General features: G+C 37.2%; 1 protein-coding gene and 1 pseudogene across 2 annotated transcripts in view; both read right to left on the minus strand.

The window, feature by feature from the left end:
• The window catches only part of AHCYL2 (adenosylhomocysteinase like 2), a 256,607-nt gene that overhangs the window by 219,911 nt on the left and 18,908 nt on the right, over nucleotides 1–17,788 (minus strand). The gene's annotated exons all lie outside the window — the stretch shown is intronic.
• LOC119534129 lies at nucleotides 6,934–9,068 on the minus strand (annotated as a pseudogene).

Below are 17,788 nucleotides of genomic sequence, written 5' to 3' on the forward strand. Positions count from 1 at the left end.
CATAGTATTCATCATGGAAATGATTTATTATTTATTTTTGTAGTCATTTGATTAATGTCTGACTCCCTTACTAGATTCTTTGCTCCATCAGGACAGGGACCATGGCTAGTTCTGTTTACCATTATACCCACAGCACGTAGCATAGTATCTGCCACTATTGAGTGCTAATAATTATTTGGCAGAATAGGAGCTCAAAGAATACTTTTTTCCTTAGAGATAAGCAAAGTGTGAAAAATATTTCTGAAGTTGGTCGATGAAGAGGAAAAGAATGGGCCAATTAAAGGAAATAGATAATTAAAGGCACTTTCCACAGACTCATACTGTTTATCCCAGAAATGGCAAGGGATTATGTAATTTCAGGCCTCGGGTTTTCAATTGGTTGACAAAGCCTGAAAATAATCCCATACCCACATCCCAGCCTATATTTACTCACAAATCCTTTTCTACTTGGCAAATACCAATAATCCTCCTAAAACCTTAAATGACAGCCTATAGGTACATGTCAGTTATCAGCAATAATATTCAATGCCAAAACAATCTCATTCACAAGCTTTATTTCAAAGATACAACTCTATAAATAGACCTGAAGGCAACTTAATAACTATCTAGGTTAAAAAGTAACCTAAGTGACCCATTGCTTAATGAACACGTTTTTATAGAAGTACAGTGCAACAAAGAAACCCAGACAGAAAATTAAGAGACCTGGACTCTAGTTACAACAAAATTGCTATTTCTTTGAAGAATATTAACAATGTACCAATCAAGTACCAAAATAATTCAATGTAACATATCTAGGTTTATTTTTTTTTTCCATTTTTACTGAGATTGTTCAGGTAACATACAATTATCCAAAGATCCAAAGTGTACAATCACTTGCCCCTGGGTACCCTCATACAGCTGTGCATCCATCACACTTAATTTTTGTTCAATTTTTAGAAACTTTTCATCACTCCAGACAAGAAAAAAAGTGAAAGATGAAAAAAGAAAAAAAGAAAAGGAAACTTTATTCCTCCCCTATCCCTAACCAACCCCCCTCAATTGTTGACTTGTAGTACTGATATGGTACATTTGTTACTGTTAATGAAAAAATGTTGAAATACTACTAACTGTAGTATATAGTTTGTAATAGGTATATAGTTCTTCCCTGTATGCCCCTCTATTATTAACTTCTAATTGTATTGTCATACATTTGTTCTGGTCCATGAAAGCGATTTCTAGTATTTGTACAGTTGATCATGGACATTGCCCACCATAGGATTCAGTTTTATACATTCCCATCTTTTGACCTCCAACTTTCCTTCTGGTAACATATATGACTCTGAGCTTCCCCTTTCCACCTCATTCACACACCATTCGGCACTGTTAGTTATTCTCACATGTTGCTACCAACATCCCTGTTCATTTCCAAACATTTAAGTTCATCCTAATTGAACATTCTGCTCATACTAAGCAACCACTCCCCATTCTTAAGCCTCTTCCTATATCTTGGTACCTTATATTTCATGTCTATGAGTTTACATATTATAATTAGTTCCTATCAGTGAGACCCTGCAATAATTGTCCTTATGTGTCTGGCTTATTTCACTCAGTATATTGCCCTCGAGGTTTTGTCATCAACCCATTTTTTTTTTAATATGGTTTTGTTCACTCACCATACATTCCATCCCAAGTAAATAACTGATGGTTCTCTGCATGGTCATACATTTATGTGATCACCACCTTCACCACTATCTATATAAGGGCATCCACATTTCTTCCACAAGGCAGGAGAGAGAGTCAAAGAAGGTAGAGAGGCAAAAGAAAGAGGAAACAAAAAAATGACAGCTAGGAAGCAGCAAAAGGAAAAATAACCTTAAATCAAAGTAGAATAAAGAATCAGACAATACCACCAATGTCAAGTGTCTAACATGCCTCCCCTATCCCCCCCTCTTATCTGCATTCACCTTGGTATATCACCTTTGTTACATTAAAGGAAGCATAATACAATGATTCTATTAGTTACAGTCTCTAGTTTATGCTGACTGCGTCCCTCCCCCAATGCCTCCCCATTTTTAACACCTTGCAAGGTTGACATTTGCTTGTTCTCCCTCGTAAAAGAACATATTTGTACATTTTACCACAATTGTTGAATACTCTAGATTTCACCAAGTTATACAGTCCCAGTCTTTATCTTTTCTCCTTTCTTGTGGTGTCTCACATGCTCCCCACCTTCCTCTCTTAACCGTATTCATAGTTACCTTTGTTCAGTGTACTTACATTGTTGTGCTACCATCTCCCAAAATTGTGTTCCAAACCACGCACTCCTGTCTTCTATCACCCTGTAGTGCTCCCTTTAGTATTTCCTGTAGGGCAGGTGTCTTGTTCACAAAGTCTCTCATTGTCTGTTTGTCAGAAAATATTTTGAGCTCTCCCTCATATCTGAAGGACAGCTTTGCTGGATATAGGATTCTTGGTTGGGAGTTTTTCTCTTTCAGTATCTTAAATATATCACACCACTTCCTTCTTGCCTCCATGGTTTCTGCTGAGAGATCTGCACATAGTCTTATTAAGCTTCCTTTGTATGTAATGGATCGCTTTTCTCTTGCTGCTTTCAGGATTCTCCCCCCAGGTGGAGGTCATTAGCATTTCAATGGTCTCGCTCTCTGCTTGTGCTGTCTCCACCCTTCCCGGAGTCACAGCTCTGGAAACTGAAAATGACTGGGGCTTTCTCCACTGAGCCAAAAAAGAAACAGATAGTCCCCTTCAGACCCAGTCCAAGGTGACCCTCTGGCTCTCCAAGGTCAGTCATCACCCAAAGCCTCTGTCTGTTTTTTCGGGATGCGTACCTGTAGTGAGCAGTTCACACTCGCTACTTAAAACCCCAGTTGGAGCTCAGCTGAGCTATATTCGCTTGCTGGGAGAGAGCTTCTCTCTGGCACCACGAGGCTTTGCAGCTCGGGCTACGGGGGTCTCATGACTTGGATCTGCAGGTTTTACTTACAGATTGTATGCTGTGTTCTCGGGCAATTCAGGTCCTCCCAATTCAGGTTGGTGTATGATGAGTGGATGGTCTCGTTTGTCCCCCTGAAGTTATTCTGGATTATTTACTAGTTGTTTCTGGATTTTTGTAGTTGTTCCAGGGGGACTACTTAGCTTCCACTCCTCTCTATGATGCCATCTTGCCCCGCCCTTCTAGGTTTATTTTTTATTTTTTATCTTAGTAGCTTTTTGGGAAAAAAAAAACATTAATAGGTTCCTTGAAATTAACATGTTTTACTAAGAAGTCACCTAGTTTATTTCAAACTCTATTTCAGTATCAAATAAGATACTGGGTTTGAAAGCTATAAAGAACTACACAAAGGTAAAAGGATGTTATTGTCAGATAATAATATAATTTTGCCAATACTTTTTCTTCTTCCTGTCCATTAATGGTGCTTTGTACTCTCTCGTTAGCCATCTTTTGTCCTCTGTGCAATACTTCTAAGTATGTTAAGATTGTGACCTTTATGATAAATTCCAAAGCATTCTTGATCCCTCCTTCCACTCTGACTCCAGTCTCTAACTATCTGTAAGGCATCTTCATTTGGATGCTATAATGTTTCAAATACAAGGTAAAAAATTGAATTTGAGTTCCTATTCTATAATACTTTAACCAAATGTTCATTTGACTAAATCATAACAGTTAAGCACGAAAGATACAACTGCAGGTAAATTAAGTTTGTTTCTTGTTCTTCTGACTTTTACAGCTATGAAAATTCATGAAACATGAAAACCTAAACAAGTATATTTTAAAACATTTGCACTCTAATCTTTGCTCAAGAATACTTCTTTATTGTGACCTTACATCTCTGAAATTATTTACATTTACAGACACAGAAACTGCAATGCTGTCTTGGCAAAATTGCTCATAATTACATAGTGTAAACTTCTAAACGCAGCATTTGTTTTCTGAGTTTACAGCTGCCTACTCTGGAGTCCTGGACAAGCACTAAGTAGAGTGCTCAATGGCATTTAACAAATATTAATTGACTTTCATTTTATTTCGCCTTAACATTAGTAAACTATAATTGCTCACTACACTACTATTGTAAGAACTAATTCATATTTATAAGTGTTCTAAAGAGAGTATTCTTTGACACTCCTACATCTTGGCAAGATTCTGACCTTCCTAGAATACCCTTCCTTTTCTTCCCAACATTGGGATAGAGGCTTCAAGAGTCCCAAAATTCCCAACATCTTTGCTCCTTTTAAGCCAGTGGTCCTCCTGGCTGAGTTAACCAGTCCTCAGGTGGGGATACAAATTTACTATGATTTCTGCTGCGTGGCGGGGATACAGATTTACTATGATTTCTTCTGCATGGTTAAGGGACAATTTGGGGAACAAGAGTAGATAAAACTGTCAAACATGCAAAGTAGTTTTTAAGCCAACAGTGTCTTAACTGGTTTAACCTGATGCTCTTGAATAGAGCCAGTGTTGCTTTAGAATTGCCAAGTATACACACACTACACCCTATTCTGTTATTATTGTTTAGCCTGAGAGCCTAAAAACCTTTGGGCTCTTTACAAATGCTTAACTATCAGTACCATTTGAAAAAAAATCTAACCAAAAATGTTACATACAAGAGCTGAAAAGTTAGTATGAAATGCTCCATGTGTGACCAACTCAGGGATTACATCCATTCATGGGGCAGAGATAGCTGGATTGGTAAGGGGAGAGAAGTATGTTATAAACCAGTGGTTCATGACTGGGGCTCAGCTCAACAATCACAAACATCTATTAAATTCCATTATGTGCCAGCATTAAACTGTGCAAAATCCACCAAAAGCAAACCACCTACCTAGTGAACAAAAAGTGGATCAGCTAGCCAAACAGAAGCAATCAAAAGACACTACCCCAAGAGAAGGAAAACAAAATCTCAATCAATGATTTCTGGGATGCCCAAAAAGATACTAAAGATCATAAAATTTATAAGCCACTATGATAACTGAGAAGGGAGTGTTCAGAAAAAGAATTTAGGATTAGCTGTGCAGATTAATGAGTGCATTCAAATTGGAAATTATTATTTTTAGATATCATCATTAACAAGTTATGTGAGTTATTGCTATTAAGCAGTATGAGATTTAAAAAGGTGAAAAAATAATGGGCACATAATAAGCCCACAGAAGCATTACTGAGGAACTAGGACAGAGAAGAAGGCAGGGACCCAAAAATTTCCAGCTCAGCAATAAGCAAGTTTTAACAGTAGTCCTCCATATTGTAGCAGGGTCCCAACTCAACAAAGCAGAGAAAAATGGAGACGAGGTTTCAAGTACCAAAAACAAAAACAAGCCAAATAAGCTGTTCAATTCTGAATGTATTTAATAGCCAATCACAATTAACAAATGCTGATCTCTCTTCAAAAGAAATGCTTTGGGAGTGACACAATGTCATTTTACTAAAAAGATGTCAACTTCCTACATGATACTCATAACCATCCCTTTCTGCCAACTGATTATTGCAAGGGTTTCTAGTTAGTTATTGAAATGGGTTCCTACAAAATTACCTAATTAGTCAGGACTGTCTAGACCTAAAATTTCTGAGAAATGATGTGAAAATAGTTCGACAAATTGGCAGAAGCATAGCACAGTTTAATACATTGATTCTATCATACAATGGAGGATAGATAAGTTTCAAATTTAAAAAATATACATATGTAAGAACAATAATAAACTTGGTAATATTTAGCTTAATTATTAAAAGAAAACTGGAAAAAAATCCTATTTAAGCTAAATAGACAACAATCCCTAATTGGAAATGCTTTGAGGACTTAGAGAATGGCAATATACCCTAAAGCAAAACCAATTTATACTAATCACTCTTCGACACAGGTAACACAAAACAGACTGTTTCATTCTTTCATTCAAAACCTTTTCTATCTGCCAGATGCTAATAATTCAATGAACAAGAAGAAAACAGCCTCAGCCCTCAAAGAGTTTACAATCGAAGGGATAAGGCACTTACTAAACACTGACTTATCAATCAAGGCATCTAAACCTCAGTGTCCCCATGCCAAAGAAGGATGTTGTGTGTATATCTTATGAAAATAGATGAAACAACCAGTTGGACTATTAAAAAAACTACATCTATTTAAAACACACAAACATACATATTTTACTTTAAAAAGAAAATGTCACAGAATGTCTCCCCATAGAAGGGAAATCATAATGAACTTTAGAAGAGCATCAAGAAACACAGAGACTTCACTGTTTTGGTCACAACCTTGATCAACTACAAAATACCCTAGACTTAAACATGGATGGGCAGTCTATGAGCTGCCGACTTAGATTAACGGATTCAAAACTTCAAAGACTCAAAGTGGAAACTTACAGGATATCATGAGACTTGTCCTGTTCTACAAGAAAGAAAAGAACCATTCATCTTATATCTAAGAGAAGTATAAATATCAAGTAATTAAAATGCATTGATACATGTCAATTTATCCAGTCCTTTAACCAGCCAAAATCAAGACATTAAAAGAATACAGTAGGAGAAATTTGCCCTACTGACTATCAGCTGACATCATACTTAATAGTGAAAGACTGAATACTTTTCTAAGATCAGGAACAAGACAAGGATGTCAAATTCACCACTTCTAGTCAACACTGCACTGGCGGTTCCAGACAGTGAAATAGGGCAAGAAAAGAAATTAAAGGTATACACACTGGAAACTGTGCCAGTTTGGATGTGTTTTGTCCCCCAAAACGCCATGTTCTTTGATGCAATCTTGTGGGGGCAGATGTATTGGTGTTGATTAGATTGGAATTCTTTGATTGAGTGTTTCCATAGAGCTGTGACTCAATCAACTGTGAGTGAAACATTTGATTAGATAATTTCCATGGAGGAGTTATCCCACCCATTCAGCGTGGGTGTTAATTGGATCACTGGAGTTGTATAAAGGAGTTCACAGACAGAGGACCTCAGAGCAACTGAGAGTTGACCTTTTTTTTTTTTAATGTGAAAACACCTGTGCTGGACTCCCTCTCCACAGAAGACTCTTCACCTGTTGAATGTCAGTATCTTGTATACCCAAAACCAACTCCCAAACTCCAGTTGTGGCTGTATTCCACCTTCTCCATTTCCTTGGGTCAAGCTGGAAAGAACTTCAGAATTCTAACCCTAGAGTAGCATATTACATAGAGGGAGGATAAAGACTTGATGGGGAAAAAGTGGTAATGACATGCCCCTGGTTCATCTCCAGGTTTCTTCACAGACCAATTCAAAACCTCCAAAATAAGGTCAAGTTACACAACAAGCTCGCACTTGCATCACAAACTGTTTACAACATGTGCCTAGATCTCTGGCTCAGATTAGGCATTCTCCCCACCATGGCCAAGGCCTGGTGGGGAGGACACTCCTCAGCCTTACTGCAATAGTAATAAATAACTCTGCGTTGTGAGCAGTGCTGGGGGCTGGCCCGTGTCACCCACTGTTACCACTGTGGGGCCAGGCCTGTCTTATAGCCTTCTGTCTTCATGTCATTGGGCCCAAGCTCCTCGTTTTGGTCGAATGTGTGCTTATAATGCTCCATCTTCTTCTGAGGATCATCTTCAGGCTCATACACATTCTGCAAGTAGCTGTTTCCTGTCAGATCATCTATAATGAAGTGGGCGTTCATGCTACCCTCGATGATCTGGTCCAACTTCCAGCTAAACTCCTGCAGTTTCTCCCTCTGGCTAGGATTGGAACTGTTGCCCAGTGTGAAAGGGTTCTTGGTCACCAGCTCTCGGATGTCTTTCAGCAGCCCCTCCAGTGCGGCGAACTTGCTCCCAAGAACAGCCATTCCCAGTTCAAATTCCAGCTCTGGGATTTCCACACTACACATCTCAGACTTGAAGAGGTCTCTGGTCATATCAGAGGGATCTGCGATGTGAAGGATCATCCTGGTGCCCAAGGGCTCCACTGCTCCTCCAGACTTCACCTCATTGGTCCAGTGCCCACAGTTCTCACAGTTGGTAGCCATGATAATAACTTCCTTAAAGTGGGGGATTTGGACTAGCTTCAAGTTGGTCTGGGCCGGAGCGCTGCAGTTTGTGTTGAACTGTAACACTTCATTCCTGAGATCTTCCTCTTCTGGCTTTTCTTCTGATGTCTCTGCCTGGAGCCCCAGCACCTCTTCCTGCTGTGGAGTTCGGTTATAGTATGCAATCATCAGCGCATCGTCTTTTCCAGGAGCATGAGGGTTTTCCATAAAGCTGTTCCCTGAGGGATCGTCAATGATCAGAGTGAAAGGAGAAGCCACTTGCTTTAGCTCTTCAGTTTGGCGATGAACTCATCAATTATTTCAGCTATGGTTTCTTCCTTTGCCCTTTGTGTGGGCTGGTCCTGCTCCAGGCCAGAGATAGCATGGCTTAGCAATCCTTCAACAGTGGTCAGAACTCCCTTCTGGCTAAAAGCAGGAATTTCAAAATCTAGCTCAGGGATCCTTGTGGTGGCAGAGTCAGTCTTCACTTCTCTGTTCATGTCTTCCCGAGCCCTGACGGTCAAAGTGTAGCGCACTCCCTGGTCCCGGATCCTGCCTGCTGACTGGATCTCTGTGTTGTTCCAGACACAGTGTTTGCAAGAAAAGGGGCTCACAATTATCTCTCTGACGAAGGGGATCTTGGCGAGCAGGAGGCGCGTCATGCCGTGAGGTAACAGTTCATGCAGAGTGACTCGATTTCAGGGGGCTGCTGCTCCTCGTCCTCGGCACTGATGGGCCAGAACAAGTCTCCCAGAGTGGGAGCTCAGGCCGAGGTGGGTAAGGGGGCGGCAGCAGCCCCTGGAGGGCCGGGCTCCACAGCCCTGGTGGCCAACATCGCCACTACCGCCACCACCACCACCACCGCCACCACGAGCAGCCCAAGGCTTGGCTGAGAGTGACATTTTGAAGAGGAGCTGCAGCTAAGAGAAGACAAAATGCCCCAAGAGCAACATTTTGGAGAGTGCCATTTTTGAAACACAGCCTAGGAGCAGGCGGATGTCAGCCTCGTGCCTTCCAAGCTAACAGAGGTTTTCCGGACACCAGTGGCCTTTCTCCAGTGACAGTACCCTATTGTTGATGCCTTACCTTGGACACTTTATGTCCTTAAGATTGTAACTTTGTAACCAAATAAACCCCCTTTATAAAAGCCAATCCACTTCTGGTGTTTCACTTAATGGCAGCATTAGCAAACCAGAACAGAAAGGAAGAAGTAAAATTGTCATTTGTAGACAACATGATCCTGTATGCAGAAAATCCTAAAGAATCTCCAAAAAACTGCCAGGGTAATAAGAAAAGTATAACAAAGTTGCAGGATACAAGATCAATATACAAAATCAATTGTAGTTCTACATACTAGAAATGAAGAATCTGAAAATGTAATTAAGAAAACATTCAAAATAGCATCAAAAAAAATAAAAGACTTGGAAATAAATTTAACAAAAGAAGTGTCAGACCTACATACCATAAAGAACAAAACATTGTTAAGAGAAATTAGAGTAGATCTAAACAAATAGATAGATGTTCCATGTTCATGGATTGGAAGATTCAATATCGTTAAGATAGGAATTCTCTCAAATTGACTAATAGATTCCATGCAATTCCTAACAATATCCCAGCAAGATTTTTTTTTTGTATAAATTGACAAGAAAAGTTTATATGGAAATTTAAAGGATATAGGATAGATAAAATAATCTTGACAAAGAAAAACAAAATAGGAGGATTTATATTACCCAATTCCAACACTTACTATAAAACTACAAAAAAAAAAAAAAAAAAAAAAAACAGTAATCATGACAGTGTGGTACTGGCATGAAGACAGACAAGCAGATCAATGGAACAGAATACAGAGTCCAGAAACAGATCCACACATCTATGGACAATTGATCTCCAACAAAGGTATCAAGACAATCCAATAGGAATGGGATAGTCTCTTCAACAAATGGTGCTGAAGAAAAAAAATTAAGCCCTTATCTCACCCCATATATGCAAACCAACTCAAAATGAATCATACTCATAAGTATAAAATCTAAACTATAAAACTATTAGATGAAAATGGGGAAAAAAATTGTGATTTTGAATTAGGCAAAGATTAGTTAGCTATAATTCCAGAAGCACAATCCATGAAAAAATAATAAATTGGACTTTATTAATTAAAACACTAGCTCTTCAAAAGGGATCATTAGGAAAATGAAAAGACAAGTCATGGACTAGGGGAAAATATGTGTATCTCAAGCATTTGATAAAAGATTGAATTCAGAATATACAAAGAATTCTTACAACTCAAGAATAATAATAATAACAACAATAAAGTTAAAGCTGGACAAAAGATTTCAATAGATATTTTATCAAAGAATATATAAACAAGTGACTAGTAAGCACATGAAAAGATGCTCTACCTCATTAGATCATGGGAAATACAACACAACTACTAAAATGACTATAATCAAAAAAGCTGACAATGTCAAGTGTTGACAAGGATGTGAAGAAACTGGAACCCTCTTTGTTCCAGTTTGCTAATGCTGCTGTTTTGCAAAACACCAGAAATGGATTGGCTTTTATAAAGTGGGTTTATTTAGTCACAAAGTTACAGCCTTAACACTATAAAGTGTCCAAGGTAAGGCATCAACAATAGGGTACCTTCACTGAAGGATGGCCATTGGTGTCTAGAAAACCTCTATTAGCTTCGAAGGCAGGTGGCTGGTGTTCGCTTGCTCCAGGTTGCGTTTCAAAATGGCACTCTCCAAAATGTTGCTCTTGGAACGTTTTGTCCTCTCTTAGCTGCAGCTCCTCTTCAAAATATCACTCTTAGTTGCTCTGAGGTCTCTCTGTCTGTGAACTCCTTTATACAACTCCAATGATCCAATTAACACCCACCCTGAATGGGCGGGGTAACACCTCAATGGAAATTATCCAATCAAACATTTCACTCACAGTTGACAGAGTCACATCTCCATGGAAACACTCAATCAAAGAATTCAAATCTAATCAACACTAATACGTCTGCCTCCACAAGACTGCATCAAAGATAATGGCATTTTGGGGATCATAATGCATCCACACTGGCACAGATGGAGACTTCAATACACCACTCTCACCAATAAATAGAAAATCTAGACAGAGGATCAAGAGGAAACAGAAAACTTGGATAATATGATAAATTAACTAGACTAAATAAACAGCAGGAGATACATTCTTCTCAAGTGCTCATGGATCATTCTCAAAGATAGACAAAATGTCTGATTTATGAACAACTTTATGCCAACAAATCAGATGACCCAGATGAAATGGACAATTTCTTAGAAACACATAAACAACCTACACTGACTCTAGAAGAAACAGAAGACGTCAACAAACCAATAATCACACATAAAGAGATTGAATCAGTTATCAAAAACTTCTAAACCAAGAAAAGCCCAGGACTAGACAGCTTCACAGGTGACTTCTACCAATCATTCCAAGAAGAATTAACACCAATCCTGCTCAAACTCTTCCAGAAAATTGAAGAGGAGAGAACACTACCTAACTCATTTTATGAAACCAACATCACCCTAATATCAAAGCCAGGTAAAGATACTACAAGAAAATTACAGACCAATTTCTCTAATGAATATAGATACAGAAATACTCAAAAAAAATACTTTTAAATTGAATCTAAAAGCACATTAAAAAAATTACACACCATGATCAAGTGGGTTTTATCCCAGGTATGCAAAGACGCTTCAACACAAGGAAATCAATTAATATAATACACCACATCAACATATAAAAAGGGAAAAACCACATGATCACCTCAACTGATACAAAAAAGGCATCTGACAAAATCCAGCATCCTTTCCTAATAAAAACACTTCGAAAGATATGAATAGAAGGAAACTTCCTCAACATGATAAAGGGCATACATGTAAAACCCACAGCTAACATTGTACTCAATGGTGAAAGACTGAAAGCTTTCCCTCTAAGATCTGGAACAAGATAAGGATGCCCACTGTCACCACTGTTGTTCAACATTGTACTGGAAGTTTTAGCGGGAGAAATTAGGCAAGAAAAAGAAATGAAAGGCATCCAAATTGGAAAGGAAGAAGTAAAACTTCCCCTATTTGCAGATACCATGATCCTTATATATAAAAAGTCCCAAAAACTCTACAACAAAGCTACCAGAGCTAATAAACTAGTTTAGCAAAGTGGGGGGATATAAGATCAACATGTAAAAATCAGCAGTGTTTTTATACACTAAGAAAAAGCAATTTTAGTAGGAAATCAAGAAAAAATTTCCATTTACAATAGCAACTAAAAGAATCAAATATTTAGGAATACATTTAACCAAGGAGGTAAAAGACCTGTATTCAGAAAACTACAAAACACTGCTAAAAGAAATCAAAGAAGACTTAAATAAATGGAAGGAACTTCTGGATTCATGGATTGCTAAATATAGTTAAGATTCTACCCAAATTGATTTACAGACTTGATGCAATCCCAATCAAAATTTCAACAGCCTACTTTGAAGAAACAGAAAAACCAAATACCAAATGTATTTGAAGGGTAAGGGGTCCCAAATAGTCAAATACATCTTGAAAAAAGAAAAACAAAGTTGGAGAACTCACACTTCCCAACTTCAAAGCAAATTAGAAAGCTACAGTGGTCAAAACAGCATGATCCTGGCATAAAGACAGATATATTGACCAATGGAACCAAATTGCGAGTGCAGAAATACACCTACACATTAATGGTCAACTGATCTGTGACAAGGCTGCCAAGCCCACTGAACTGGGACAGAATAGTCTCTTCAACAAATGGTGCTGGGAGAAATGGATCTTCATATCCAAAAGAATTAAAGAGGACCCTTATCTTGCACCTTACACAAAAATTAACTCAAAATGGATCAAGATCCAAAATATAAGAGCCAGGACTATAAAACTCCTAGAAGAAAATGTAGGAAAGCCTCTTCAAGATCTTGTAGTAGCCAATGGTTCCTTAGACCTTACACCCAAAGCATAAGCAACAAATGAAAAAATATCAAAATGGGATCTCCTCAAAATTGGAGACTTAATGCTTCAAAGGAATTTGTCAAAAAGTTGAAAAGGCAGTCTACTCAATAGGAGAAAATATTTGGAAACCACATATCTGACAAAGGTTTAATAACCAGAATATATAGAGAAATCCTACAACTCAACAATAAAAAGACAACGCAATTTAAAAATGGGCAAAAGACTTGACTAGATATTTTTCCAAAGAGGAAATACAAATGGCTAAAAAGCACATGAAAAGATGCTCAACATCACTAGCTATTAGGGAAATGCAAATCAAAACCACAATGAGATACCATTTCACACCTACTAGAACGGCTGCTATCAAAAACATAGAAAACTACAAGTGTTGGAGAGGATGTGGAGAAATAGGAAAACTCACTCACTGCTGGTGGGAATGTAAAATGGTGCAGCCACAGTGGAAGACAGTTTGGTGGTTCCTCGGGAAGCTAAGTATAGAATTACCAGATAATCACACTACTAGGTATATATCCAGAATAACTAAAGGCAGGGATGTAAACAGATATTTTTATACCAATGTTCAAAACGGCATTATTCACAATTGCCAAAAGCTGGAAGCAAGGCAAGTATCCATCAACAAATAATGGATAAACAAAATGTAGTACATACATATGATGGATATTATTCAGCTGTAAGAAGGAATGAAGTCTTGATGTACGCAACAACATGGATGAACCCTGTGACATTATGTTGCATGAAATAAGACAGACACAAAAGGACATATACTGTATGATCTCCTTAATGTGGACTAATTATAATAAGTAAACTCACAGAGATAGAATCTAGAATATAGGTTACCAAGAGATAGACTGGGGGAGAGAATGGAGAGCTGATACTTAATTCGGGCAGAATTTCTAATTAGATTGTTTATAAATGTTTGGAAATGGATAGTGATGACAGCAGCACATTATCGAAAGTGTTATTAACAGTGCTGAAGTATGCATGTCAATGTAGTTGAAAGGGGAAGTTCTGGATCATGTATGTTACTAAAAGGGAAGTTGGAGGATAAAACACAGACTGCATAACACAGTGAACCCTGTTGTGGACAATGACTGTGGTTAATAATACAAATACAAGAATATTATTTCATGAACTATAACAAATGTATATCACTATTACAAGGTGTTAATTAGCAGATATGGACCCATACTTTTCCATGACAATATCTGACCATAGAGACTACAGACCGCCATAGCAAAGTTAACTGAATTGAGCTAAGAAATGTTGCCACATCCATCAAACTCACTGGACCTCTTTTCAACATATTACCACCTTTTTCATCATGTGGAACTCTTCCTAAGGAACAGAACATTTCCCAATTGAGAAGCAGTAATTGGAGGATTTCAATAAATTTTAGCAGTTTAAAAATGTTGAATTTTATAAACATGGTATACGTAATAATATCCCATTAGGCAAAGTGAATTAATGCTAATAGTATTTTGATTGAATAAAAATTTCTTGAAAGTAAAAATAATAATAATAATAGGAAAACATACACCTAATCCAAACTATGGACTATAGTTAACAATAATATTTTAATATTCTTCAATCAATTGTAACAAAGATACCACACCAAAGCAAAGTGTCAACAGTAGGGGGGTAGATGGATATGTTGTATATTTTGCAAGACTTTTATGTAAATCTACAGCTTTGCTAAATAAAAAAAAAATATATATATATATAACAATTTAAAAAAACATTATGCTAAGTGAAAGAAACTAGACACAAAGTACTACATATCATATGATTCCATTTATACAAAATGTAAATCTCCCTATAGAGACAGAATTAGATCAGTGGTTATGTAGGGCTGGGGAAGGATCGAGGAATTAAGAGTTGATTGCTAAGGAGTATAGGGATTTTCTTTTTGGAGTAATGAAAATGTTCTAAAATTGACTGTGGTGATAAATGCACAACTCTGTGATTATACAAAAAGCCACTGATTGTACACTTTGGATGGTTTGTATGGTATGTGACTATATCTCAATAAAACTGCCTTTAAAAAAAACAAAGGAAGAGAGAGAGACAAAGAGACCAAAATGGAAAACCCAGGACCATAATGGATATGGGCAGGAAAGTGGCATTACAAACAATGGGGAAAGGATAGACTTAGCCAACAAACAGGATGGGGATGATTGGTTATAAAAGTAAAAAAAAAAAATTAGATCATTGTCTCACACATACACAAAAATAAATTCCAGATGTATGAAAGACCTAACTGTGAAAAAAAAATTGTGAAAAAAATACAACTAAACAATTTATAAGATTATATGGAAGACTATATGACCTCAAGATAGGGAAAAATTCCTAAAACAAGACTCAAAAAGGACACATGACATAGAGAAAAAAAACTGATCAATCTTGTATTGAAAATTTTAACTTCTGTACAAAAGTCATAATAAATAAAGTAAAAAGACAAGCCACAAACCAGAAGAAGCTATTTGCAACACATATGTCTGATAAAGGACTAGAACCATTACATATATATAAAGAACTTTTACAAGTCTATAAGAAAAAGCCAGTAGAACCTTAACAGAAAAATGGGAAAGGACATAATAGACACTTTACTATAAAGAAAATCCAAATGAGCTAAAAGAAAAAAACATATTAAAAGGCATTCAACCTCATTAATAACCAAGAAAATACAAATTAAAACAAGAGATACCACATCACAACTTTCAGACTGACAAGTTTTACTGTCTGACAACACCACAAATTAATAAAGATTCAGAAAACAGGAATTTATAAAACTATTTTAGAAAGTAATCTGGGAATATCTGATGAAGTTGATAAACCTTTAGCAATTTTGCTTCTAGGGACATACCCTAGAGAAACTCACACACATGTGTATAAGGAAACATGAATAAGGATACCCTGCAGGTAAATAAAAAAAAATTTTTTTAAGAAAGAAACAACCTAACTGTCCATTAATAGGAGAATGGGTAAAGTGTGATATATTTATACAATGAAGTACTACCCAGTAGTTAAAATGAATCAATTAGAAAATACATGTGTTTTGGTTTGCTAAAGCTGCCAGAAAGCAAAATACTAGAAATGGGTTGGCTTTTACAATGGGGATTTATTGGGTTACAAATTTACAGTTCTAAGGCCATGAAAATGTGCAAATGAAGGCATCAAGAAGAAGATTCCTTCTCTGAGGAAAGGCTTCTGGCATCTGGGGTTCCTGTAACATGGGAAGCCATCTGCTGATCCTTCTCTCCTGACTCCTGTTCTAAGCTCTCTCCAAAATGTCTCTGGGTGTTTCCTTCTGAGTGTCTGTAGATCCTCTCTTAGCTTCTCCTGGGCAAACACTGGATTTCATCTCTTAGCTTCTCTGAGCTCTCTTGAGTTTCATCTTTTATCCTCTCATAAAGGATTCCAGCAAAGGATTCAGACCCACCTTGAATGGGTTGGTTCACAACTTCACGGAAACAACCTAATCAAAAGGTCCCATCCAAAACAGGCTGCACCCGCAAGAATGGACTAAAAGAACCTGGCCTTTCTGGGGTACATAACAGCTCCAAAGTACCACAACATGTATCAGACTGTTATAACTCAAAGTTAAGTGAAAAAAGTAGGTTGTAGAATAATATCTACTATAAATATTATTAAAGTTTATAAACACACAAAACAATGATATATATATTGTTCACTAAAATATATACAGTAAAAGCATTAAAACATGAAGAGAAATCATAAACACCAAATTTTGGGCGCAGTTACCTATGTGATGGGAGAGAGAGAAGGAGGGAACAAGGGAAATGAACAGAGAAGGGGTAGAAAGGTCATTGAATCTATCTATGAAGTTTTATATCTTAAAAAAATCAAAAGAAAATTTTCAAAATTCTAACATTTGTTAAATTGTTTGTTGAGGACAATTCTCAGTAATCTTCCATAGGTTTAAAAATTTCATAATTTTTTTAAAAAGCAGGCTTTTGATCAAATGAATACATATACATATACACTAGGCAGCAAGAGAAAAATTTCTTTTTGGAATTTTCATTTCTAAAACTATTCTACTAATGTCTCTGGTGTCTAACTCCCTCAGTACGATCAAACTTTCAGGTATTTATGCACACAAATATGTAATACATGTCAAGTCTCTCTTTTCCAAACAAGATACTTCTCACAAGATACTGCTGGAGGTACTAAAAAATCTGCCGCTGAGGCTACCAAACATCCATCTTTCTATCAACCAATACATTCCAATGTATCATCGTCCACTACATCAGTATTATTTAAAAATCTTCTTACAACTGAATTGTTCCCTTGAGTCACTATTAAGTTCTACAGAGATCTCTACGCAAACCTATACTACAAATGACCCAACAGGTAAAAAACCCAAAACTGTATCTTTCTCTACTCTTAACAAAATCTTCCCTCTCCTGCCCACGTTCTACAGTCCCACCTAACCACAGAGGACTCATTAAGAGTTCTTCCACATAGACGCAGTGTTTCTGGATCTCCCAGTCCTGGGCAGATTTATGTGAAACAGTTTATCATTAAGGGAATGTCTTAACTGGAGCCAAGAGCATGGAACTCTGCTTAAACAGCAATCTAGAATGTAAGCTCCCAGGAGAAAATAAGAGGAGTATGACTTTCCATCCAAACACAATGAATACATCAAACCCAAAATGATGCCCAGGAACAAGCAGTTCCAGAAACACAGACTCAAATAAAGCTGGTTTTGTGGCATTCGCTGTTCTGCAAACCCAAAGGCAGCCTGTATGTTTTTCCTTCATTTTCTGGCTCAGTTAAAAGTAT

This window comes from Choloepus didactylus, chromosome 5 (genome assembly GCF_015220235.1).
Source record: "Choloepus didactylus isolate mChoDid1 chromosome 5, mChoDid1.pri, whole genome shotgun sequence".
Lineage (NCBI taxonomy): Eukaryota > Metazoa > Chordata > Mammalia > Pilosa > Megalonychidae > Choloepus > Choloepus didactylus.